This window comes from Somniosus microcephalus, chromosome 6, assembly GCF_052327205.1.
Source record: "Somniosus microcephalus isolate GS21.2 chromosome 6, FLI_Smic_1.0, whole genome shotgun sequence".
NCBI lineage: Eukaryota > Metazoa > Chordata > Chondrichthyes > Squaliformes > Somniosidae > Somniosus > Somniosus microcephalus.
In genome coordinates this window covers 40,007,794-40,033,140 of record NC_140992.1, presented here as the reverse complement: position 1 = coordinate 40,033,140, position 25,347 = coordinate 40,007,794, and the positions used below count along the sequence as shown (strand labels likewise).

General features: G+C 48.8%; 1 long non-coding RNA gene across 1 annotated transcript; it reads left to right on the top strand.

The window, feature by feature from the left end:
- Positions 1-10,794: 10,794 nt before the first annotated feature.
- LOC147115637 (uncharacterized) lies at positions 10,795-23,665 on the top strand. The gene is made up of 3 exons (XR_015078580.1): positions 10,795-10,926; positions 18,034-18,167; positions 23,472-23,665. It is a non-coding gene; the product is annotated as an uncharacterized LOC147115637 (long non-coding RNA).
- The last annotated feature ends 1,682 nt before the right edge of the window (positions 23,666-25,347 follow it).

The window sequence follows — 25,347 nt, the reverse complement described above, 5'->3', positions numbered from 1 at the left end:
CCTTCCGGTGCAGGTCAGGCAGACCTTCTTGCCAACGATGACTCCCACACGCGCAGCCACTATTTCCACCGTGGGACACACTAGGGATGCCTCGCCGTAGGTGAAATCGGGCTGGTCAGAATACCGGGTGGAATTGGACCCGACCCATCCGGGCCAGCGCCCCTGGTGGGTGTAGGTGGCGGGTCCCTCGGAGTCTCTCTCACAGCTCCCTGCAGTGACTACCGGAGCTCTCGGTCCGGAGCACCCAAAAATGTGGGAGTCTTCTACGTCTCCCCGGAGTCCTCTGCTCCCCTCGATTAGGGCGAGCAGGATGGCCAGCTGCCATGCGCGAACGCCTCTCTGTAAAACAAAAAGGAACATGCAGCCAGGTCTCTCCAGAGATGCTCTGGCCTGGGTTAAGCGGTGGTTGGGTCCTTCGACCTCGAACCCAAACACATACACTGTGAGCAACAAGACTTACTTAAGCACTAAACTTATAAACCTAACTTAACTTATAATATACTATATACATCCGCCGCCCGTCTCCGGACGGTTAAGTCAGTCCCTGGTAGGGCCCCGGCTTGCCATTGCTTCCGGCGGGCCCGCGGTGTCCCTACCTATGGTCCCTTCGCGGTCTGTGGCCGGCCGCTGGGGACCCCTGTCCTCAGCTTTCCTAATCCTCGGGACGGCTCTGGGCAAATGGAAGATGGGTGACCACGTCTTCTTGGGCTGGGGTGTGCGGGAAGACCTCCTGAGGGCGGGTGGAGCTTTCCTGGCCGGTGGTCCCCTGACTCGGGCCGCCGCTCCCTTGCATCCATTCCCCCCTCCTACCGTTGGGACAAACGTCCCGCTGCAGCCTACTGCTGCGACCCGCAGGTCTCCGCCCCCTGTTCCCACGACGGGGTCCGGGGCGGGGTTCCTGACCTCAGGTCCCTCCTTCCCTACACCTGAGCTAGGGGCGGGGCTACTCTCCTCGGTCTCCCCCCCCTCCTCATCTGAACTGAGAGCGGAGGCGCTGCCCTCGGGCTCCTCCCCCTCTATACCCGAGCTGAGGCTGGAGACGCCGCTCTCGGGTTCCTCCCCCTCAGCCACATCCCACAGAAGTGGAGGAACGCCCCCGTCGCCGGTGGCTCCTCCCTTCAGACACGTCACCAGACCTGCTGCAGTCTGTGACCTGGTTCCCATATCAGGCTGGGGATTTCTATTCCCCAAACCCTGACCAGCCAGCTGTCCAGCCCTGCTTGGCTTAAACAGCTTGCACTGGTTGATATGAAACCACTTTGTACGCCGGGGCATTTTCACGGCGTACACCATGGGGCTGGCTTTGTCTACCAAACTAAAGGGCCCCATGTACAAAGGCTCCAAACTTCCTACTCTGGCATAATTCCTGACCATGACCTGGTCTCCCACTTCCCATTCTTGGTGCCCTTTCGGTTCCAGCAGCAATCGGTTACTCTGATGCTGCCTCCCCATGTTCCCCGCTGCTTGCCCGTGGACCTGCTTCAGGTGCTCATAGAGGGTTCGGGCGAACTTGTCCCGATTCACCTCCCGGAGTTGCCCCTCCGTAAGCAGCGGCGCTAACACATGGGTGGGGGTCCGCATGACCCTGCCTGTCATCAGCTCGTACGGGGAGTATCCCGTGCTTTTTGACTGGCTGGCCCGGATCCCCATCAACACTAACGGCAGGATCTCGGCCCATTTGCGGGGCGAGTCCACCGTCTCCTTTCTCAACCATTCCTTGAAGGTCCGGTTCATGCGCTCCACAATCCCGGAGGACTGTGGATTGTGAGCTACATGCCACTTTCCCTCAATGCCCAACAGCATAAGGGCCGTCTGCATCACCTGTCCGGTGAAGTGACTCCCCTGGTCGGACTCCACATACTGTGGTAGTCCCCACCGCGAGAACACCTCTCGGATTAGGATCCTTGCAGTTCCCAGAGCCATGGCATTTCTACAGGGGAAGGCTTCCACCCACTTGGTGAACACATCCACCAGGACTAGGCAGTACTTAAAGCCTCCCTGGGCGGTGGGCAGGGGCCCGATGTAGTCGACCTGGATCGACTGCCATGGTCTCTCTACCCGCCTGATGTGTCCGATGGGCACCTTCCTTTTCCGGGGGTCAGGGTTGTTTGCAGTGCACACGAGACAGTCTGCACAGAACTCGCGGACGTCCTCCCTGAGTCCCGGCCACCATCCCGCCTGTTCCACCCGCTGCCAGGTGGCCTCGGGCCCGGGGTGTCCCGCTCCCGGTCCCTCATGGGCCAGTTGCAGGAACTCCCTCCAGTGCTGTTGCGGCACAATCCACTGCTCCCCCCTGAACAGCATGCCCTCTTTAACGGAGAGGGTCGCTGTCCCATACGGCCCCTCTACCCTCCTGCCCTCAAGGACTGCGCTGAGGACAGCCTTCAGGGCCGGGTCCTGAGCCTGGACGGACTTAAGGTCCGGGGCTAATGCTACCCCTACCCTCCTTTGTGTCCCGTCCCTACCTCTGACCGCTGCCACAGGTCCGAACCCGAATGGATCCCAAAAAGTGCCGGTGCGGGCACCCTCCTTGGCAAGCAGGTCAGCCTGCTGGTTACCCTGACCGCGGGGTTCTGTGGAGGAATGAGCTTTCACCTTGTGGATGAACACGTCCCCTTCCTCCCCCACGGCTGCCAGAATCTTTTCCAGCAAGGGCTTCACTGTGAGGGGTCTCCCGTCAGCGGAGGTGTATCCGCGGCGGGACCAGATGGCCAAATATTCCGTACACGAGTTGCACGTGAACATGCTGTCCGAGCAAATCGTGCAGTGGGTAGGGAAGATTTCGGGGTGTGTAACGACATACACCACCGCGGACAGTTCAGCCTGCTGGGCACTCATGGTGCTGGGGAGTTTAATTGTCAGGGCAATGCTTGCCGTAGGGTCATAAATCCCACATCCCGTGAGACGCTTGCCAGCGGACACCGTGCTGGAACCATCAACATAGATTTCGCGACCTGTGGGATGTATCCCGGCCCGTAAACCTATGTTTACCTCCCAAACCCCTTCTACGGAACACCGATGGGCTGTTCCCGGGTAGACCAAATTGGCCGCGAGCTTTGGCTCGCAGAGACCCTTCACCCTCAGATCCATCTGGGAGAGGAGCAAGGTCCAGCGAGCAATGCGGGCACTGCTCACTGTCCCATCTTTAATTCTCCCATCCAGTAGCATCTGAGTCGGCGTGTGATGCGTGAGGAGGGTGATGGGAGAGGTGCCTGTGAAGATTAGGGACCTCTTCACAGCCCAATGCGTGGCTAACAGATGCCTCTCGCAATTGGAGTAGCTCCTCTCAACATCAGTGAGCACCCTGGAGGAGTATACCATGGGCCGCAGCCGGCCGTGCCGCTCCTGAAGCAGCACTGAGCTCAGGCTGCCCCCGCTGGCTACTACCTCCAGAAAAAACTCCTTTCCCTCATCTATGGCTCCCAGGGCTGGTACAGTCTGCAGATTCTCTTTGATCCCGACAAACGCTGCCTGGCACTCCTCATCCCAACGCCACTCCACTCCCTTGTGCAGGAGTCGGAGCAGAGGAGCTGCCAAGGCTGCATAGTCCTCAATAAAATCTCGACAGTAACCGGTCAGTCCTAGAAACGACCTCACACCCGATACTTTTTTGGGGATCGGTAGCTCTTGCACCGCCTCCCTCCTGGCCTTATCTATGGCCCTTTCTCCAGCGCGCACGGTCAGGCCCAGGAATTTTACCTCCTGCCGGCCGATCTGTGCTTTCTTGGGGTTAACTTTAAACCCCTTCTGCCCTAACAGCTCCAGCAACTCGGCCAATAGTGGGCCATGCTCCTCCTTTGAATCGGTGAAGAGGAGTAGGTCGTCCACATATTGGACTAGTTGTCTGGGCTGGCTAAACTCCTTGATGCTACCTGCCATGCACTGATGGAAGATGCTGGGGCTGTTGTGAAAGCCCTGTGGCAAGCACTTCCAAATGTACTGTTGCCCCCTAAACGTAAAGGCAAACTTGTACTGGTCCTCCCTCCGTACAGGGATGGACCAAAACCCGTTTGAAATATCCAGTACCGTGAACGTGGTCGCGGATGCTGGGATACTCCCAATTAGGTCAGCGACTGCTGCCACGGTGGGGGCGCAGGCAGGAATGTTACTATTGAGGACCCGATAGTCCACCGTGGCTCTCCAGGCACCGTCCGGTTTCCTCACCGGCCACAATGGAGAGTTCACGTGGGTTGCTATAGGTCTCAGAACTCCCTGCTGCACTAGGGAGGACATGGCTGCTTCCATGTCTGGCTCAGCTTCCCTTGGGAAATTATACTGTTTCTGTGGTCTGGCCATGGGATCCCCGTCTACCGTGACCTCAAACCCCGTGACCCTACCGCAGTCGTACTGGTGAGTGGCAAACGTGGCCAGGTGCGCCTTCACGAATGCCCGAAACTCCTCGGGGACACCACTGACCATAAGCCCGAGGTCGTAGCCTCCCTTTGGCTTCATGGTGCAGAGAGTCCCCTTCCCTTCCTTTCCCGGGATCACTACTACCTCACCATCCTTTATTCCACCTGCTCCCCACAAGCAGTGGTTCCTTAGATCCACCAGAATCCCGTGACCTACAATGAAGTCGGCCCCCAGGACTCCCCTTCCACCCTCCACCTCCCACCTCATCAGGATGCACTTCCATGTGGTGTGGAGTGGTCCCAACTTGATGGAAAGCGGGATGGACACCGACCCAGCCTGTTCCTTCCCTGTAAATCCCGATAGACTGTAGGGGACCCTGCTGGAGAGGGGCGAGGCGGCGGGGTTATCTGCATAGATTACGGTGCTTGATGCTCCCGTATCCAGCAGCTAGGTCCCCTTCAGCCTCTCCACCTCCATCTCCACGAGGGGTCTCCCCCACTCGTCATAGCGGACAGAGCACAGGTGGACCGGTTGCGTTCTTGCTAGTCAGGGTTGGGAATTGGCTGGGGCTGCCGGAGTAAGAGCGCCGGTGGCCATTGCTACCTTCCCCTGGCCAGACAATACGGACCGTACGGCGTCCAGTATTATCTCGACCTGGCTGGGTCCTGCCCCCGCCGGTTGGGCTGGGGCAGTGGGCACCTTCCCCCTGGTCTCTTTCCAAGGGTTTCTACACTCCTTCCGCCAGTGGCCATCTTTACCACACCCGTAACAATTAAGTTTGGGGTGTGTTGGGGTAGTCCCTTCCTGGCGCCACTCCTTCCTACTCGGCCCGGGTTTTGCCTCATGCAGCTTCCCTTTCGCTGGGAGCGCTTCGGCTGCCCGACCGTTCTTGTACGGAGCTGCCGGATCACCCTGGCTTCTGTGGCCCCGGGGTCCTTGGGGTCGAACCAAACTTCCGCTTTTGCTCTAACTTGCGGCAGGCTGTTCGCCACCAAGCAACGGAGCCAATGGGTCAGGAGATCTCCGTTCAGGAACGCCCAGTTGGGTGTCCCTGGGCAAGCTCTCCGGTACACCGGCCACAGCCGGTCCGCGAAAGCTTGCGGAGTCTCTTCCACCAATTGGACCGTTTTCTCCACACGGGAGAACGGACTACCCTCATCCATGCCTAATGCCTCTAAGATTGCGTCCTTGAGCTCCTCGTACCCACTCTGACCTCTTTTATCCCCGTCAGAGAGGGACTGGAGGAGGCTGCTTTCTAGGGAAAATAGCAGCATTTTGGCCTGCTCAGCGTCATCACAGTCATTGACGCTGGCTGCCTGCTCTACCTCCCTAAAATGAACCGAGGGATCTCCCTTCTGGGAGAGCTTTGGAATATGGCTCACCATACTCCTAAGCTGTTGGGTATTAAAAGGGACCACAAACTGGTTCTGGAGAGGCCCTTCCCTGTCTCCTTCGGCGGGCGGACCTAACCTCAGCTGCCGGGCCGGGCACATGGGCCCCGCTCCCGTCCTAGCCGGGGCTTGGACCACCTCCGCCTTCACCTCCCCTTGGTGCCACACTTCCCCGAAACTCGGAGTAGTGGGTGGTGGACACGCGGTTTCCTCTCTTTCCTCTATTGCTTCCCTAGGTACCACCTGGGATGGTGAAATGGTCCTACCCTCGTTCCCCAGAAAATCCGCCTGACCCACCTTCGGATTCATCAGGCATACCATGCCCTTGGCCTTCCGGAGGGCTCGGCTAAGACTCTCTATCTTCTCCTGACAGGGGCTGTGGTCAGCTTCCCCGAACCCCTGTTCACTGGCCAGCTTATAGGCTGCCTTCACTTCCCTGACTTTCTCCTCCTGTTCTTTTACTTCCTTTACCAAGCGGGCACTTTTGTCCCGCAGCCTAAACTCATTCCCCTTGGCCTCGGTGACTTGACACCGCAGGTATTCCAACTGGGAATTATAATCCCCTAAGAGCTGCACCCTCTCCTGTGCGAGAGCCTGCAGCGCCACAACTAACTTCTCTCCTGCCTGAGCCTTCTCCTGGACTTCCAGTTCCAGCTCCTTTAACCTGGCTGCCTGGGCTGCGACGAGCCCATCCAGGAGCTGTACCTGCTTTTTGTAGCAGCACAGCCAAACAGCCTTTTCAAGAGATCTCTTGTGTTCCCTCCCCTGCGTCCACTGAGCTGCGGCGTCCACCGGACGGCCAGCCTTCAGCAGAGCGGTGATCCACTTCTTAGTGAGATTCACCTTCCTGAACACATAGTCCAAGATTCTCTCGTCCATCAAGCTTGTCTCATTCGACTCGCCATCTACAACACCAGATGCCTGCGCCCAGTGTCCTGCCTCGGTCGCCATTTTGTAGGGGTTGTTGGTTGGGTGGTCGGTTTGGCCGGGGCCTGACCCAGTGGACGTTTTCGAGGCGTCCCCACACTCCCACTCAGTTCTGACACTGGGATCCTACCAGGCAGCTGATGCGCAGAATAACAAGCTCGAGACAGACAAGCAGGTGAAAGGTTAAAATAATAACGGTTTTATTGAGAGAAAAATAAAACAAAACAAGCAAGCAGAGAAATTAATTGGTTCAATGATACTAAACCAAGGCTACAGCTCTATACACTTTAAAAAGAAGAAAAAACAACGGAATACTATATATTCAAAACAGAGGGCGCGCGAGTGCGTGAAGGAGTACGACACATCGAGGGGTATCACACATTAACACTCCCCTTAGCTTTATCCCCACCTCCTACACTATCCCTAACCTAGGTCGAACTAAAGGGGGGTCAGACTCTCATGCTCACCCAACACATTGGAACAAAGGCCTTTAGGTTGTCCTGGGACTGCAGCTTTAGTTGGTCTGGCCTGGTAAAGTTCAGTGTGCACTGGCCACACACTCTCCCGTCAGTCAGGTAGTGGATCTCCCTCCTTGGCTGGGCGAAAAGGCTTCCTCCTGGGTCGGGCTGCGCCGTTTAGCGAGGCCCGCTCTGGGCTCCGGTCCGTACCGGGATGGTGCACTCCGTCCCGTGTCTTCCTGGTTCCACTCTGAATCCCTGCCTGAGGTGGTGGGCACGGCGGGGGGGGGAACAGTCAGGTTTAAATCGGGAGGCAGTACGGACCGGGAGCTTCGCCTGCTTACCAAAGCATGGGCCTGCTGCGCATAGCCTTCCCCGTCTTGGAGACTGCGTCTCCCAGTAGAGTCCTCGAAGTTTCCCTTTTGCAGCGAAGTCCCAGGATGAAATCGAAGTGAAGTGTAGAAGCTGTCTCTCCCGAAGTGTGTTCCAAGTCGAAGTGTCTCGAACTGCTCTTTCTGTCTGCTTACTAAAAACAGTTATACTCTCTCGATCTGCCTTGCCTCCCTCAGATCGAGAGGTGTCCCAGGTTACTTCGTTAACTGTAAATGGCTGCAAAACGGCCGATTTCCCACTAACGGCCTTATCACCGGCCCTCATTGTTTTTGGTTTCAGTCACACAATGGTGTCTCTGGTGCCTAGTCCTCTAAAACAGTTTCTGATATGATTTAGGATGGGCCCGATGATGGTTTTAACTAGCTTAACCCTGATTGCAGTGCAACCAGGTTCATTGTTCTTACCGGCCTACTGGCGACTTGCTATTACATATTCAATTCCATGTCTGGCCTGGAATCCACATAGGGACTGTGGAATTCCAGGCCCTGTCTCCAGTCTTGTTGCTGGGGAGAAAAATGACTCACTTCCAGCAGCTTTCTGGTCACGTGTCCCAGAACTCCATTTTGTACATTTAAAAAGTGGCCAACTTTGTTTGATTCGGAAAGCAGGCGAGGTGGGGGAATTTTGCAAACTCCCTACAAATAACCAGAGGTTTTGGTGAAAAATGTGCTCCAAGAATTTCCACTAGTTGCTTATATGTTTTAGTTCCTGGCTTATCTGGTTGCACGAGGCTGCGAAGTAAATTGAATGTCTTCGGCCCGATTACACTCAAAAAGGTAGACACGACCTTTTCATTTGCCACCGCATTCGCCAATACAAAATAGTCAAAACGTTCTGTATAAGCACTCCATTGCTCCACATTTTCATCAAAATCACCGATGTTTCCTAATATAGTAGCCATCTCACGTTTCAAATTTAATTTTCTGTTTACTTACTGCACCCGTAACGTACGCAAATTCGTCCGCTCCTCGTTGCCACTTGTTGTGTCGGTACCTTTCCACCTAGACACAATTTAGGACTCAGAACTCAGAGATTCAAACATGAAGTGCTTTATTGGAAGGAAAGGAAGTTCTGGCAAGTTCCGAACAAAGAGAGCTAAACTTAACAGAGAACACCCAACCATTTATCTCCTGTGACAGCGCCACCACAGGTGGGAGGAGAACACACAATAAAACACACAATACATAACAGAACCCACAACCTTCTGACTCAGAGGCAAAGGTTCTACCAACTGACCCACAACTGACACAGCTAACTCAGCAGGTCAGACAGCATCTGTGGAGAAATAAGAGTTAACATTTCAGGTCGATGACCTTTCACAGAACTGGAAGATGCCCAAGGTGAATATCTTTTAAGCAAATACAGAGATATGGAAAAGGGGGTGGGGTGGGGGGGGGGTGGGTGGGGTGGTGGTGGGGGGGGGACAGGAAACGAAAGAAAAGGGATAGGGTCTGTGATAGGGTGGAGGACAGGAGTGATTACATGACAAAGGGATGATGGTGCAAGGCAAAAGGAGGTGATAATGTAACAAACATGGGAACAAAAGATTGAGGTGTAAATGGTTACACATTGTCTAAGAGAAAGTTAGAGGTGGTTAAGATCTCGAGAGGAATTTCAAGTAAACACTTCAAGCATTCATGTAACCGATTTCCCAGTCACTGAAAAAAGTAGTTTGCTGGCAAGTTAATTGTAACAAATCCTTTACTGTATTACAACAGTCTGATTATTTCTTCTTTTGTTTAAATACAGTAATTAACAACTGTGCTAGCAAGCCATGCCAACATAATGGGTTCTGCCAGAACCGCATTAACAACTATATTTGCATATGTCCTGACAATTGGGAAGGCAAAGACTGCAATACAGGTACAGTAGGAGAAATATTTTACTTTATTCACATCTGGTTTAATACTATAAGCAAAGAAAAAGACAATGGAAGGCAAAGAAACAAAAAAATGAGAATTATATTAAAACAAATCAGTAAATGGTTGATACGTATTTTTACCTGGTATGACAATTGTTTTTGCTATTTATAAACAATCAAATTGCACATTTTTAAAATTATAATTTGCACTCCTAATCATTATGGAACAAATAATTGTGTACAAATAGAACTTCTTGTAAGGCCAATCTATCAATTGGTGTTCTAATACATTGGCCTGGAAATTCATAGGATTACATTCCACTAGTGTAAACGCAGCAGAGCAGAACCCCCTGTTCATTCTCACCCAAGGCCAGTGACCCCGTCCCACATCCTATGGATGAGGTCATTTGCATAGCTGGGAATTGCCACTGGTGCCTACAAGAGTGCCTCAGCTGCAGCCGCCCTGCCCCGAGCCAATCCGCCCTTCAGAGGCAGAGTAGAGCCTTCCAGAGGCCCAAATTGGCTGTTGATTAAAAATAAATACTGTCTTTAGCTCCCACTGGAGCCACTCCAACTAAAGAAGGTAGTTAATCTTCTCCAGGATCAGTTAGCTTATTTTGTGATGGTTTGGGGCCAAGGGACTCTCATTCCAGGGTCAACTGGTGCAAGTTCTGCTGAGGCTTTACAATGGCTTAAAGGCTCGGTAACCCCGACATTCCTCCTTGATGTAGGAAGCAGGCGGAAGATCCACCTGTGGTCCCCCCATCCAGAATTTAAAGGTTCAGTCTAAATGGGGCAGAATGCCGGTGGAGCTGGGGAGAAATGGGACATATATTTTCTCTACCCCAATGGGGCTGTTGTATCAGAGAGTTTTATAAGATGGTTTAATGGCCGGGATTTTGAATGGGTGAGTTCCTAAATCTAGCTCTATCATTTGGGGCAGGGAAGAAGCCAGTGAGAAAGGCAATTACATTTATTCCACACACAGACAAAGAGAAGGGAATGGTAGCTTAATGTATTTTTCACTCATGCATCTGTTAGGCACCTACTCCTATCACAAACAATAATGCACAGTGTGAATAGATCTGTGGGAAGGGAAGGAAATAGAGAACTGGTAGATTGAGAAATGGTTTCTTTTCAATGTTTCTATTCTAACAGCATCTTATCACATATGCTAACAAATTTGATTGCTTTGACATATTGCACATTGCTTGCTCTGATATAAGCTAACAATTACTACCCTCAATCTGTTTATGTATGCTTTATATGAATAGTTGTGATATAGAACAAGTATTTTTAGATAGTTGCTTTTTATACCTTCTAACTAATTAATAGAGAGATCGATTAAACAGACAGATAAATCAAGGTGTTTTATTTTAACATTTTAAAATTTCTAAAACTTTTCTTTCTGATTCAGATGTGAACGAATGTTCCCGTGGTATTCACAACTGTGACCAGCATGCTGGAATATGTACAAATACATTGGGATTCCACAATTGCTCCTGTAAAGAAGGGTATCAAGGTGACGGCTTCACTTGCAAAGGTACAGTTTTATTAGAAAATTAACGTGATCAATATAGTGCTGTACAGGACTCACAATTTAGTCCTGTGATTGCAGATCTTTGTCCATACATTGTAATGACTATACATAAAGAAATTCATACATGCAATTTATTACTTTTTAATAGTAATCTTTGGTATTGATCATTTGAATCATGAATTATTAAAGTTGTATGTCCTGAAAAAACACTCTAAGATAGACTGCAATAATAGAACAGGAAAGTAAAAGTTCTGATTAAAATAGTTCAGTTAATTTTCATGTACTAATCTTCGTTAATGATTTTAAAAATTTGATGTGTCGTGAAATCATCTGCTATTATTTTACTAGTTCAATAACATTCTTATATTAATCTTAGAGTGAAATATAGTGGGGTAGATTTTCCCGAACCTGTCGGGAAGAAGGCGGGACTTCAACTTTCGGGTTTTTGACCCGCCTACATCGACGTCTGGCCAATCCGCGTGATTTTCCCTTGATTGACCTTGTTGAGCCCGCCCAGCGGGCTCAGCAGGCCAATTAAGGTCCACCCAGCAACAGGTGACGTCACAGACTGCAATTTCATCTGTCAAGAGCTTTTGACAGATGAAATATCAGTGTTTCACAGCTGCTGAAGCTGTGAAACACTGACAGTCTGAGTTCTGACATGAGTCATTCTGCACAGACTCAGTTAGAACTCTTACCGGCACTCAAAGCTGCAGGCTGTCACTTTTCACAGATCGCAGCCATTCAGCTTTAAGTGCCGGGTGAGTGATGGGCTCCCGACGGCTACAGGAAGAAAGGCTGTTAAGGTAAGTACAGGTAAGTAAAAGTTCTTTACACACTTTAGACACACCAAACATACTTACTTTTGCACTCATGCACCCATCACTCACCTGAGCGCCGACATCGTGACCCCTCCAACTCCTTCAACCCGACGGCCCGCCTGCTCTAACCTGGCGTGGTTTGGAGCCGTCGGGAAACCCACACGAAACCCCTCAAAATAGGGATTAGGCTAAAAACTGCTAACAGGCAGTTAATTGGCACTAATCCCTTCCCGCCTGGTTTCGGCGGGTCCCAGTGCGGGGCAGGTACCCGCCGCTCCTGAAACTTACGTGGGGCGGGGTTTTGGGCGGGATGGTGTCGGGACCCCCAAATTCGGGATTTCCCCCCACACGCCTGAAACCCCGCCTGACGGCTCCCCGAAAATCTAGCCCTGTGTCTTTTTACTTTGTGCTGTCTGCTCAGTTAAATGATCTCTGCGCCCAGCCAGGACGGGACTCATCAGCAGGGGACCCAAAATCGCGAGAGGCTAGCCCTAGTTAAAGCTAGCCTGCATTGCTTAAAGCTAGCCTGCACCTAGTAAAGGGGAAGTGCATTGAGGCTGGAGCAGGTGCTGGGAGCCGTGGTTGAAGAGATTCTGAAGTGGGAAAGAGTGAGGAATGGCACAACAGGGGAGAGAGTGGGCTCCAAGGTTTTCGGACGCTGCACTGAAGGTCTTGGTGGAGGAGGTGGAAAGGATGAGCGATGCCCTGTATCAGTAGGAGGGAAGGAGGTCCTCCAGACACATGGGTCAAAAGGCAATGGGAGCAGATAGCCATGGAGGTCCGTGCCAGGAGTCAAGCCCAGAGGAACTGGATGCAGTGCCGCAAGAAGTTCAGTGATCTCACATGAGTGGTCAAGGTCAGTGAATGCATCTTCAAATGCCATATTCCACGAGCTGCACCAGTAACCTCAGTCACTGTTCAAATCACCACACTCCCATCACTCACCTACCAACAATCTCTATCAATCAGGCCTCATACCGAACAGTCATATGCTTTACCTAACCCTCACAAACTTAGCACTGCTCCAAGCCTCACACCCACATCTCACAGCTTGCACACACTGCCAGCTATTCAACCATGACAGTCACATCAGCCAAACATATTGCATGAAACTCACGGACACACTTCCCTCTCGCTTGCAGGACAAGGTGGTGCACAACTGGAGGCAGCAGGAGCAAACCAGAGGGGGACAGGCATGTCTGCATGTCCTTACCCTAAGGAGGAGACAGTGCTGGCCATTATTGGGATGACTATTGCTGAGGCCGTGGTCAGCAACGGGGCTGAAACCATCGAAGATGACGGTGTTCTCATACCTAATCCTCCTTCTCACATCCCACTCCCCCCTCATCACACACTCACTTCTGACTTACAAGCTGCAGATGGTGTAAGCATGCACCTCCTATTTCCCGCCCCCAGCCCTTCCCGCACCGCCACCTTTTCCTTGTGCCTTTTTCCTTTCAGATACCCAAAAGGTGCAACCTGGTCAGGCAGTGGAGAAACACCGAGAAGAGAGTGATTACATAGGAAATACAGCACAGATACAGGCCATTCGGCCCAACCAGTCCATGCCGGTGTTCATGCTCCACTCGAGCCACCTCCTGTCTTTCCTCAGCTAAATCTTTCAGCATAACTCTCTATTCCCTTCTCCCTCATATACTTATCTAACCACCCCTTTAATGCATCTATACTATTTGCCTCAACTATTCCCTGTGGTAGCGAGTTCCACATTTTCACTACCACCTGGGTAAAGAAGTTTCTTCTGAATTCCCTATTTGATTTGTTGGTGACTATCTTATATTGATGGCCTCTAGTTATGCTCTTCCCCACAAGTGGAAACACTCTCTCTGCATCTACTCTATCAAAGCCTTTCATAATTTTAAAGACCTCTATTAGGTCATCCCTCAGCCTTCTTTTTTCAAGCGAAAAGAGACCCAGCTTGTTCATCCTTTCCTGATAGGTATACCCTCACATTTCTGGTATCATCCTTGTAAATCTTCTCTACACCCTCTCCAGTGCCTCTATATCCTTTCTATTATATGGCCACCAGAATTGTACGCAGTACTATAAGTGTGGTCTAACCAAGGTTCGATACAAGTTTAGCATAACTTCACCTACTTTTCAATTCTATCCATCTAGAAATAAACCCTAGTGCTTGGTTTGCTTTTTTTATGGCCCTGTTATCCTGTGTCGCTACTTTTAGCAATTTGTGTATTTGTACTCCGAGATCCCTTTGCTCCTCTACCTCACCTAGACTCGCACCCTCCAAGTAATAAGTGACCTCCCTATTCTTCCTACCAAAATGTAATACCTCACATTTATCTGTGTTGAAATTCATCAGCCAATTATATGCCCATTCTGCAAGTTCATTAATGTTCTCCTGTATTTTGTTGCAGTCCTCCTCAGTATTGACTGTGGCCCCAATTTGGTGTCATCCACAAATTTAGAAATTGTGTTTTTGATTCCAAAGTCTAAATCATCAATATAAATTGTGAACAACAGTGGTCCCAGCACTTGTGGAACACCACTACCCACCTTCTGCCACTGTGAATAGCTACCCTTTACCCCTACTCTCTGCTTTCTGTCTTGAAGCCAGCTAACTATTCAATCTGTTACTTGTCTCCTGACTCCGCATTCTATGACCATATTCATTAGTCTATTATGTGGTACCTTATCGAAGGCCTTTTGAAAATCTAAATAAATTACATCTACTACATTAGTCTTGTCTACACTCTCTGTTACCTCTTCAAAAAATTCAATGAGGTTAGTCAAGCAAGACTTTCCCTTCGAGATGTGCTTCTATTTTCTCCTTTAGCAGGGAATCCATTATTTTTCCTACCAGCGATATTAAGCTAACTGGTCTATAGTTCCCTGGACATGTTCTATCTCCCTTCTTAAATATTACATTAGCTATCTGGCAGAACACCTTTTTTTAACGAATTATTAAATATGTGTAGTAATGCCTCTGCTATCTTTTCCCTAGATTCTTTTAAAATGCACGGATGTAATCCGTCCAGACCAGGGTTTTTTTCCTCTTTTGAGTTTGATTAGTTTATTTAATATATCTCCTCTTTCTTATTAAATGCATTTATTTCATTACTAGTCTCATGATCCAATGTCATGTCCACCTGTTCTATCTCCTGATGATGAAGACACAGCACCGTCACTTGATTTCACACTCGCAGTCACCAGCTCAGATACTGACACTGCGTGGATCTTAGAGGATAGATTAGAGGTGGGATCTGTACTGGTGAGACACCAGGCATGAGTGGTCTGCAGCCAGGGCAGGCGGCAAGGGCAGCGCAGGTTCCAGCTCGCCGGAGGGTTCAGCTGCAGAGGACTCAGATGAGGGCTTCGATGGGACAGCCTACAGAAGAACAGTTTTGCACAACAAAATGCTTGGTGCATTGGGAAGCCTGCCAGAAAGCCAAGGAGCATGGAGGAGTCCAGCACCAACTTGGCACAGTGCTTGGAGCCCAACCTTTCCAGCATGGAAGTGGTGGCCAATTCCGTTTGCACGTTTGTGGACCCAACCGTGGTGTAGTGTCTGATGGCTGATGTCGCAACTTCCATTGCAGCACAAGCAGCAACCACCCAACGTCTGAGTGCTGCAGTGGAAGCTCAGAGACTGCGGTCACCATGGCTGTGGATTACAGTGTGCAAAGGGGCTTGCAGGGTGCCACAGCAGTCCAGCAATTTGTCCTGCAACCGATTACTAGGATTGCTGAGGCACTGCCCTGGGGACGTGGCAGTGGCTGCATGGAGCACGAACCTGCTGTCCTCTCTCAGGATGACAGCATTTGTCCTCCCACCATTCCGCCAGCGCCCTTGCTGTTGCCTGTCAGCCAGCCAGCCCAGACTGATACTGCCCTTACCGAGATGGTGCAGTCCGCAGCCGTACCTTCTAGGCCCAGAGATGTTCAAGCTCATCCTCCAAGACCATCTGCAGTCTCCTCTGCTGAAAGTCAGCAGCCTTCCACCAGCCATGCTGCAGCCACTTGGGGTAGCACTACATAGGAGTATTAGAACAGGCAAAGGCAGAAAGAAGACAGGCACTAAGGGAATGCACAAGGGTAGTTAACTTTTGTATGCAATATGGCATGATTTCATTTATAAATTTGGTTTGGAATGATAATTTTGTGATAGCTTTAATTTATGCATTCTGGCCAAGTGGACACTGACTGAGGGAAGATACGGTGTGGGACGGTTGGGGAATGGGGGATTGGGGAATTGGGGTTACTGGTATCACACATGGATGAGTTTTTCACGGATAGCCCAGGCAGAAATGGGCTGTATAGGTTGTCTCTTCCTTTCCTCTTCCTTTTCCTTCTCCTCCTCCTCCTGCTCCTCAGCTGCTCGCCATATAGCTGGTGGCAAGGGCTGTGCCCTCATGATGGCGAGGTTGTACAACATGCAACAGACCACCATGAATCTTGACACCCACTCTGACGAGTACTGCAGGGTTCCTCCAGAGCAGCCCAGGCAGTGGAAGCGTTGTTTCAGCATGCCAGTGGTCTGCTCTATCACATTTTGTGTGGTAGCTTGGCATTCATCCTATGCATGCTGCATACACATGCGTGGATTGCGCACCGGAGTCATGAGCCATGTCAACAGCAGATAGCCCTTGTCGCCCAGTAGCCACCCTTTGGTGAGGTGTGGTGGCCCAAACGCAGCTGGCACAGCAGACTGCCGCAGACTGAAGGCATCGTGACTGCTGCCAGGATATCGGGCATTAACCTGCATGATTCACTGCCCGTGATCATACACCAGCTGGACGTTGAGGTTCTGGTAAATGGCAGAGTTGGCATGCAGCGTCTGCAAAGCGATGTGCATGCAATCAATGGCACCCTGCGCCATAGGAAAGCCTGCAATCCTAACAAATCCATATGCTTGTTCTGCCTGCTTGTCTCTGACAAGAGAGAATGAAGTGCAGTCAGCTCTCTTTGAACAGAGAGCTGTTATGTTCATTAATAAATAGACATTCTTATTATAAACACAGCTAGCTTCTAAGCTAGTCATTTATTCAGTACACGTTCTCTAGGTACAGCATCTGTAGAGATTCAGCATATGTACTTCTGTGTGCAGGCCGCCATCTTGACTACTGCCTCGTGGGTAGCCTAGTGCCTCGTGGGTAATGTAGTCTTATATATATATATATATATAGACATACTGCAATATACAGCTCTACACAGCTCTACGGCTCCACCTAGTGTCCACTATAGAATGACATGTTATTGATCATTACAAGAGCCTCAGTGACCTCACTTACGCAACAGTGGACGGCAAACTGTGAGATGTTGCAAATATCTCCAGCTCCAGCCTGGAAGGAGCCCGACACATAAAAGTTCATCGCCACAGTCACCTTCACAGCCGATGGCAATGCAGCCCTTGCCCTGCTCTGATGTTGCAGTTGTGGCTACAGCAGGTGACAGATTTCAGTGAGCATATCCTTACTGAAGTGCATAGATCTCACACATTGTTCCTCACTGAGGTTCAGGTAGGAGAATTGCTCCCTGAACATCCTGGGCGGATTTGGCCTGCTGCTGAGAGCCCTGCTCCCCCTCCCTCTTCTAGCAGCTTGACCTGCTCTGCAGGCCTCTGTTCATTCTCCAAGTCATGCGCTGTGTTTTAAGGGGAATGCCTACTAGTACACCCATGTCTGGCAGCACGTGATTTGTGCAGAAGCCTTGAAGTCAGCAAAAGGTCCTTCAGCACCTGCCACACCACTCCCTGTAGACTTTCGCAACTTGAAACAACTATAGAAAGCGCCAAACTCTTGTAGAATCGTAGCAACAGCCAGAAGAAATCAAACAGCAACTAACCTGTAAGTAGTTGATGATCCCTTTAACTAGCGCTGGTGGGGGTTCCTTCCTTCTGCTGAACGCATGTTTAGTTGCTTAAGCTTAATTAAGTGGGCATTGACTGGAGAGTTGAACTCCAAAATCGCACCGCTACATCAAATCAGCGTTGCATGCTGATTGACGTCATGATCTGCCTGCTCTGCATACTTCAGGTGAACATTAGCTGCGCGCACATTAACACCATCACCAATATAGCGTCCAGCACGATTCGCCCCACCAGTGTGCGCGTGCGCATCGGATGCCATTTTGGTACCCAAACGGCACCCGTAGCACCCAAACAATGGACTGACCCCAATTTTGCGCTGAATGTTGTCAACAATTAAAAATGTGTTAACGTAAAATTAGGGTTTACTGTTCAATGTGATTTTGTAACAATTAAATAACTGCATTTGATTTTAAATTACATAGTTGTGCAATTTTTTTTGATATAGAGAAACGGCTATTTAACTATGGACAACATTTTGGAGATAATAAACTCGACGTAACAGGACCTGACTTTAACTCTCCAATCATCAACATCCAAATTGGCTTTCCCTTTGATGATACATTTTTCTACAGATTATACGTATGTTTAAGATTTTTTTTAACAGTTACTTTTACAGTAAAACCTAGTTTAGCACTAACTAGCATAAGCCTTTCGATGATGCTTATTTGAAACTTACTCAGTGAACATATTCTACAATTTCAATGAAAATCAAATTTAATGCCGAAACTGTTTTAAAAATTAATTTCACTGCATAATTAATTTTTCCCCTTTTAATACATGAGTTTAAAGATGTTTCATAGTAAATATGTAGAGGATCGTGTTTGCCCAATAATCCATTTATTACGTGCACTGATTCATAAGAACATAAGAACTTAAGATGTAAGAGCCTTCCTTATTGCTTGCTGTACCTGCATGCTAGCTTTCTGTGTTTCTTGCACAAGGACACCCAAATCTCTTTGAACACCAACATTTGAAAGTTTCTCACCATTTAAAAAATATTCTGTTTTTCTATTCTTCCTACCAAAGTGAATAACCTCACATTTCCCTACATTATACTCCATCTGCTGCCTTACTGCCCACTCACTTAGTCTATCTATATCCCTTTGCAGACTCTTTGGGGTAGATTTTCCCGAACCTGTCGGGAAGAAGGCGGGACTTCCCCTTTCGGGTTTTTGACCCGCCTACTTCGACGTCCAGCCAATCCGCGTGATTTTCCCTTGATTGACCTTGTTGAGCCCGCCCAGCGGGCTCAGCAGGCCAATTAAGGGCCACCCGGCAACAGGTGACGTCACAGACTGCAATTTCATCTGTCAAGAGCTTTTGACAGATGAAATATCAGCGTTTGACAGCTGTTTGATGCTGTGAAACACTGACAGTCTGAGTTCTACCATGAGTCATTCTGCACAGACTCAGTTAGAACTCTTACCGGCACTCAAAGCTGAAGGCTGTCACTTTTCACAGATCGCAGCCGTTCAGCTTTAAGTGCCGGGTGAGTGATGCGCCCCCGACGGCTACAGGAAGAAAGGCTGTGAAGGTAAGTACAGGTGAGTAAAAGTTCTTTACATACTTTAGACACACCAAACACACTTACCTTTGCACTTATGAACCCATCACTCACCTGAGCGCCGACATCACGACCCCTCCAATTCCTTCAACCCGACGGCCCGCCTGCTCTACCTGGCGTGGTTTGGAGCCGTCACGAAACCACTCAAAATAGGGATTAGGCTAAAAACTGCCTGTTAACTACCTGTTAACAGGCAGTTAATTGGCACTAATCCCTTCCCGCCTGGTTTCGGCGGGTCCCAGTGCAGGGCGGATACCCGCCGCCCCTGAAACTTACGTGGGGTGGGGTTTTGGGCGGGATGGTGTCGGGACCCCCAAATTCGGGATTTCCCCCCCCCCCCACACGCCTGAAACTCCGCCTGATGGCTCCATGAAAATCTAGCCCTTTGTGTTTTCCTCACAGCTTACTGTCCCACCTAGCTTTGTATCATCAGCAAACTTGGATACATTACACTTGGTTCTTTCATCTAGGTCATTAATATAGATTGTAAATAGCTGAGGCCCCAACACTGATCCTTGCGGTACCCCACTAGTTACAGCCTGCCAACCTGAAAAAGATTTGTTTATCCCTACTCTCTGTTTTCTGTCCATTAACCAATCCTCTGTCCATGCTACTATATTACCCCCAACCCCATGAGCCCTAATCTTGTGTAATAACCTTTTATGTGGCACCTTATCGAATGCCTTTTGGAAATCCAAATATACTACATCCACTGGTTCCCCTTTATCTATCCTGTTAGCTACTTCCTCAAAAAACTCTAATAAATTTGTGAAACATGATTTCCCTTTCATAAAACCATGTTGACTGTGCCTAATCATGTTTTGATTTTCTAAGTGACTTGATACCACTTCCTTAGCAATGAATTCCAACATTTTCCCGATGACTGATGTCAAGCTAACTGGCCTGTAGTTCCCTGTTTTTTCTCTCCCTCCTTTCTTGAATAGTGGTGTTACATTTGTGACCTTCCAATCCGCTGGGACCATTCCAGAATCTAGGGAATTTTGGAAGATCAAAACCAATGCATCCACTATCTCTTCAGCCACCTCTTTTAGAACCCTAGAATATAGGCCGTCAGGTCCAGAGGATTTGTCAGTTTTAGTCCCATTCATTTCTCTAGTACTTTTTCTCTACTTATATTAATTATGTTAAGTTCCTCAGCTTCCTTCGACCCTTGGTTCCTCACCATTTTTGGTATGCTTTTTGTGTCTTCTACTGTGAAGACAGATACAAAATATTTGTTTAACGTTTATGCCATTTCCTTATTCCCTATAATAATTTCTCCTGTCTCGGCCTCTAAGGGACCAACGTTTACTTTTGCTACTCTTTTCCTTTTTACATACTTGTAGAAACTCTTACAATCTGCTTTTATATTTCTTGCTAGTTTTCTCTCATATTCTATTTTTTCCCTATTCGTATGTAATTAAGCCATATAGACCACGAAGGGCGAGGGTTTGATCCACAATTGGTGCAGAGGGTGGCGATAGGGAAACTAATCATTGGTTTGAGTACCCTGGGCTACAGAAAAGGAAAATAAGCCAGGGCTCCCACTCCTAAACACTAATGGCTTTTGCTTGGAAGCGCATGCTTGTGGACACTGAGTAAGGACACATTGGGCTCAGACTGCCAACACTCAGGCTGGAATTTTCCAGGGGGTCAGCGGGCAGGATCGGTGGCGGGACGGGTGGGAAATTTGATTTTTTTTTTTGACAGCAGGTCGGGACCCTGCTATCAACCCGCCGCAATGCGCCTTTCCCAATGTCGGGTCTGACAGCGCTGAGCAGACCCGACAGACAGCGGCGGGCGACCCAATTAAACTCATTACCATCCAGTTGACAGATTATGAACAGGCTTTTTTAACTTACCTTTTCACTTTAACTTCATGGCCATGGGAAACACGTTATTTGGGGACCATGGCTGTCAACCTGAGGTGGGAGTTCAGTGGCCATTGCTCCAGCTGATTACTTGGCAGCTTCAATTGTACAGTAAAAGCTCCCAACTGACAGATCATCACTTCTCAGCCACAAGCTCTTTCTCAGTCCATTTCCAGCACAGATTCTGTAGGCTTTATAAATTTAGGAAGGATATGAAGGCACTTGAGAGGGTGCAGAGGCGATTTACCAGAATGGCTCCGGGGATGAGGGATCTTAGCTCCTAGGACAGGTTGGAGAAGCTGGATTTGTTTTCATTAGAGCAAAGGAGTTGAGATATGGTTTGATAGAAGTGTACAAGATTATGATAGGTTTGGATAGGCTTGACGCGGCAAGGGTGTTCCCACTAGTTGATGGTACAATGACTCAGGGACACAGATTTAAGGTTTTGGGCAAGAGATACAGGTGGGATGTGAGGAAAAACTTTTTTACGCAGCGAGTGGTGAGGACCTGGAACTCGCTGCCAATGGAAGGGGTGGAAGCGGTGATACTCAATGTTTTCAAAGGGAGACTGGATAGGCACTTGAGGGAAATAAACTTGCAGGGGTACGGGGATAGAGCGGGGGAATGGGACTGACTGGATCGCTCCACAGAGAGCTGGCACGAATGGGCCAAATGGCCTCCTTCTGTGCCGTTATGACTTTATGACTATGACTCTATGAAGAGGGTGCAGAGCAACTTCCAAGTAAGTAGCGGGGAGGGGTTTCAAGAGACGTCACGTGGGAGAGAAGGAGGGTTGCGGGGGAGGAAAGTCTGGGGCAGGAGGAGACCTGCTCCTCCTGGCCCCACAAAGGAAAGTTTTATCCTGACCTGAAGGGCTTCTTCTGTCTGCAGACCAGCTGCAAACTTGCTTCTGCCTAGCGGGAAAGCCGCAGTAGCTTCCTCACTCAGGCCCCGGTTAAAGTTATTGATTTAATAGGACCCCAAGTTGCAGAAATGTATGAGGTGAGCAGCTCAACTGCCTGCAAAACCCTGCAGGTTAGTGTCGAAAATGGTTCGATCTGAGCGGGTAAGTAACCCGCTCGTTTTCAACTGTCGACCGCCTGGTTTCTGCTGGACAGGTGAGGTTAAAATTGACTCCAAATTCTTCAAAGCAAAGATTTATTACAAGTGACTTCATTTTAATTTAATGATTAATAGTTAGCTTTTACAAAAGTCAAGCCAACTGTTGCAAAGAAATGTACCCTTAGCTTGAGGGAGCCCTCTGTGTAGACCAATGTAATGTTGTTCAGAAAGAAATGAAGAGATGATGGGATTACTGTCTTGGCTATTTTGTATGCTAACTATGACCCCAAAATTCTGGCCTGGACCAATGGTAAAGAGGGTGTGGAACAGTCAGAATTTGTGACAGACTTTGGGACAGAACCCAGTTCTGCCAAGATTCTATCCCACTTTATCTGTGCAGCCATTTCCCAGCAGGAGGGCTAGAGGTGATTAATTATCTTGTCTGGAGGCAGAAGCTGAAGACTTCAAAAATATTCAGCCTCGAAATCTGCATCAAGGTGGGCACCACTAATATACCCTTGCAGGTGCCAAGGGCCCACCCTGGCTATGCAAATGACTGTTCCTAGAATTTAAGATGGAGTCTTTAGCCTGGGGCTAAGGTGGGCAGGCAATTTGGGGCCTATGAGTTAAGGTTTATTTGTGCAGTATTTTTTAAGAATATTTTATGAGCTCCATTTACTTTTGGATGTTTCTAATTAATTGTTACATTTTGTAAGATAACCCCAACAGATATAAACACCAATTTTAACCCTTAGCTAATTTTGGGTGGGTGAGAGACTGACCCTCAGCGGCAAAAATGAGGCCTGGAATTTTAACTACTGGGCATCGTTTAAATCCTGCCCGACAAATTCCCAACCCTTCTAGACAGGAATTAGCAGGAAGCGAGGGGAAAATCATGGTTCGAGGCCACCTGATGACAGTAGGCAAGTGGCGGGATCAGCTGCCTTTTTGGGCCTCTTCTGGCCCCAATCCACTTTCTCACTGGTTTGACCTAGCGCAAAATTCGCAGCGATTTTCCGCTTAGGCCGACGAGTAAAAACTACATTCAGGCCTCATGGATGTCATCGGGGCCCAATATGCATGTGTTAAAAAGGAACCCAGGCCAGCTTTGGGCGGGAGTCCTTACCTGAGTGGGCGTAAATTGGAACTTGTCGGCTCCCGGTGACTCCAGGGTAAATAAGTAACGTGAGGGATTTTAACTGCCTGCCTACAAGGTTAAAATTGCTCCCATAGCAATTTCAGTTTTCCCTGTCATTACTCCAGGCAACAGCATTGCTGGTAATTCTGCAGGAAACACATCTCGAGAAATCACAAGCAAGTAGCCAATGATTTTCCTTCTATTAAAACTATAACAACAGAATTGTATAATGAACTATCTTTTTATAGTTTTCAGACAATGGACTGATTCTATTTCAACGAAACAATGATTACCTGCAGTATATATACTCAAATCCATTCTGGACATTCAGTCGCTACTTTTATGGGCAGACTCCACCAATGATTGCTATTTTCTGGGATGATGCAGACTTGACAAGAGGACTAGGATCCATTTACTACCAGGTACGGAGGATCAGACTTCATCTTTGTCACAGAAATTGCTTTTATAACCATCTGAGGATATATGAATAAAGCCGTTATAAGTTGAAACTTATTGCAGCTTTCCATTGCTTTTCAAATTGTATATATTTGCTTGAGAAAAGTTACCATTACTGAAACTAGTAAAACTCTTTTGGTTGAAAATCAAAGCTTTTGATAAAATCAAAGCTTTTGATAGTATAAGATAATTTAAACAACCTATTCCTGTTCAATGTGAAATTTAGATTTTTTTCTAGGCCAAGCTTGAAACAAAAACTTCCTTACCTGTGCAGCCTGCCCTTCATAAACCCTCAGAAAGTGTCAGCAGAGGTCTGGAAGCAACCAGTCCAGAATAAGTTTGGCACAATCCTGAGCCCGAATGTATCTCAGCCCCACCCTGACAAGACAAGGAACTCCAAGAATCACCCACCTAGAGTAGATTTGCCACCTGGCGTGACGGGGTCCTTATCACAAAAGGCCGGCTTCTCCATAAGAGTCGGATATTGACCATTCAACAGCTGACTGAAAAATTCCACTTACACAGTCCAACCTGTTCCACTACCTCCAAATTGACACTAACGTCCAGCGCAAACTGACCCCTCGCTTGCAAGAGTTCAGCCCCCACAAACTAGAAATTTGCATACCAAATACACCATAGGGTAGATTTTACAGATCTGCACTCTTGTCAAAATTTAAGCGATGGAAATCCTGTCGGCCTGCTTACCTCACTGCTGAAACTCCGGATAATTGCTCCTGGTATGTGAGCTTTTATGCCGAGAGTGCAAATTCACGAAGGGTACCCTCACCTTTATTTTCGAGGCAGAAAATAGTACAGGGAGCATGAGAACAAAATCTTAGGGTAGATTTTCTGATCAGTTGTGCTGGCATGGATTAGGTCGTAGAGAAATCAAGAAATCAGCTGGGCAGAGCTTAGTCCTGTTTCTCACCTGATTCTAAATTATTGCAATTTCCTTATCAGCAGAACCTGTGGGCTAAGAGTCATCCTGTAAAAAATTAAGGCCCTGAAAATTCTCCAAATTAATTATGATTGCCAGGTGTTTTTTTTTATTTGCTTATGGGATCTGGGCATCGCTGGCAAGGCCATCATTTATTGCCCATCGCTAATTGCCCTTGAGACGGTGGTGGTGAGCCACCTTCTTGAACCGCTGCAGTCCATGTGGTGAAGGTGCTCTCACAGTGCTGTTAGGTAGGGAGTTCCAGGATTTTGAACCAGCGACGATGAAGGATCAGCAATATACTTCTAAGTCAGGATGGTGTGTGACTTGGAGGGGAACTTGGAGGTGGTGGTGTTCCCAAGCACTTGCTGCCCTTGTCCTTCTAGGTGGAAGAGGTCGTGGGTTTGGGAGGTGCTGCCGAAGAAGCCTTGGCAAGTTGCTGCAGTGCATCTTGTAGATGGTACACACTGCAGCCATGGTGCGCCGGTGGTGGATGGAGTGAATGTTTAAGGTGGTGGATGTGCTGCCAATCAAACGGGCTGTTCTGTCCTGGATGGTGTCGAGCTTCTTGAGTGTTGTTGGAGCTGCACTTATCCAGGCAAGTGGAGAGTATTCCATCACACTCCTTACTTACGCCTTGTAGATTGTGGAAAGGCTTTGGGGAGTCAGGAGGTGAGACACTCGCCGCAGAGTACCTAGCCTCTGACCTGCTTTTGTTGCCACAGTATTTA